The following is a 2,469-nucleotide window of genomic DNA, read 5'->3' as shown; positions in this document are numbered from 1 at the left end:
TGAAATCCCCAAGCATCCCTAACACCCATTGTCTCACAAAGTGCAGAAAGTGTCTGAAAGTCACGAGATTCATAGAAAACTTAATGGGTCCCCTTTCTCTCCCTCTTCCTTGGAGGTTTACTAATTTCAAATCAATGGCTTGCACTTCTGCCCTTTTCCTCTAGGTAATATTTCTTTGTGCCTGCCTGTGCCAGGTTATGGTCTTTACTTACATGAACCCTAGGCTGTTCTTGAAAGATACTCCTTCAATTGCTATTTAGATATTCTTTCACTGAATACTATTGCATGCCAAGTTGCTTTGGGCTACTGCCTGGTGCTCACCTCTGTTGTCCTTCATAAATACTCAAAATATTTAGAGTTTAAGTATTTGTACAGTAGAAGGTAAAATGAGAACCCTGTTTTTCCACATGGTGAATATGCAGGATGGTCTCAGAGGAGTGGCGACTGGAGAAAAGTATGACATAAGTTCTGTGTTCAGATCAAACCATGAGTCTGCTCATCACCAACAGTGTTTAGGTGCAGCTGCTACTGGCCACAAGTCGTTTGTACATTTTCTTTCCCATACTTAATACTTTGCTGACATGTGATTTGATCTGGCTGCTGGCTACCTTCACCTTTGTGGCCTTTTAACATCGCTCATTCCTCTCCACTACAATCTCTGCAGCATTCTCCAACAGCGTCCTGTTCATGTGTTATGAGGTGCACATACATGCATAAGTATTCCTCGAGCACCAGATATTCATTTGTTGAATTTTACTTGGAATAAGACCTAATGAACCTTCTGCACAGCTTGCCCACGTCACCAGCAGAGACGCACTGCTGGACGCTCGTAGCAGAAGAATGCGCTGGAGATCCTACTTGTCATCCATGTGCTACTTGCCATCGTTTTGTCATATTCTGGTGAGGTCTTTTCTGGTTTGTTATCTTCAGAGGCCCTGAATGTGACAGCAACCTCATATTAATACTTCCTGCAGATCTCTTATTTTCATACAATTGCATGGGAATAGTGTATTATGTGGAATACACTTTTGTATTAGATTTTCCACCTGATACCAGAGTCAAGATCCATGTCTTTATGATTCTCTATTTTTAGGTTGTTGTCATAAAATGGAAGATAAGGTGGAAGCTACTGAGCAGAGTATATCTGTGGAAGGAGAGTTACCAGTCAGAGCTTCTAAGACAGCTCCAGCAACCCAGAAGACCTTTCTGTGTAAGAGGTGTTTCTCAGTGTTAACGGTATTTTGCACCTGAGTTACAAGAGGCATACTTTGTGGAGAAAGCATTCTTCAGTGATGCATGTGTGAGAGGCTTCTCTTTGAGTGAAAATACTCACCAGAGAAAGAGGGATCCTAGTGAAGAGAAACCATGGACAGAATATGTGTACAGGGCTTCGTTTGAGTCCAAGATTAGCTTCTATTTATATCTTGGTTGCCTTCAACCAATAAAGAAGTTGGGGAAGACCTCCCAGCCATCTCATGTCATCTCCAGCACCAGGCAACTCTAAACAGTGAGATTCCACACAGTGGCAGTGTGATTTCAGAGAAATTTATTGGTGTAAAAAGTTTTCACCAGAGAGATGAATATGAAAATACTGCCAGACACAACCAGAAAGTTGTTTAACACCAGGGTGGCTGCTCTGGAGAAGTGAGTCATGAGTGTAACAAAAGTGGGAATGTTTTTAGATAAATTTTTAATCTCATTCGACATAAGAGAATTTGCACTGGAAAAAAGCCGCATGAGTGGACCAGTTGTGGAAATTCCTTTAGTGAGAGTGCTGCTCTCATTAATCACCAGAGAATTCACACTGGAGAGAAGCCATTTGAATATAGTGATTGGGGGAAGGCCTTCAGTCAAAGTTCTACCTTCATTCAATACCACAGATTTTACACTGGAGAAACACCCTATGAGTTTGTTGAATGTGGAAAGTCCTTCAGTCGAAGATATGACTTCAAAACACTACCATGTTCACACTGGACAAAAATCATATGAGTATACAAATTGTAGGAAATCCTTCAGTCATAACTGTAACTGGATTCAACATCCGAAAGTTCACACTGGAGAAAAGCCAACTGAGTGTACAGATTGTGGGAAGCTTTCAGTCATAGCTCTAACCTAATTCAACATCAGAGAAATCACACTGGAGAAAAGCCATATGAGTATAAAGAATGCAGGATGCCCTTTCATCAAAGGTCTCACCTCACTAGACATCATAGAGTTCACACTGGAGAAAAGCCATATGAGTGTACAGATTGTGTGAAGTCCTTCAGTCATAGCTCTAACCTGACTCAATGTCAGAGAGTTTATAATGGAGAAAATTCGTATGAGTGTAGAGAATGTGGGATGTCCTTTTGGCAAAGGTCCCACCTCACGAAACACCTCAGAGTTCACACTGGAGAGAAACCATGAGTTCACACTGAAGTATGAGTGTACTTATGGTTGAAGTCCTTTAGACAAATATGTAGCCTCACT

The sequence above is a fragment of the Myotis daubentonii genome, chromosome 21 (genome assembly GCF_963259705.1).
Source record: "Myotis daubentonii chromosome 21, mMyoDau2.1, whole genome shotgun sequence".
Classification (NCBI taxonomy): domain Eukaryota; kingdom Metazoa; phylum Chordata; class Mammalia; order Chiroptera; family Vespertilionidae; genus Myotis; species Myotis daubentonii.
This window is presented reverse-complemented; position numbering follows the sequence as displayed.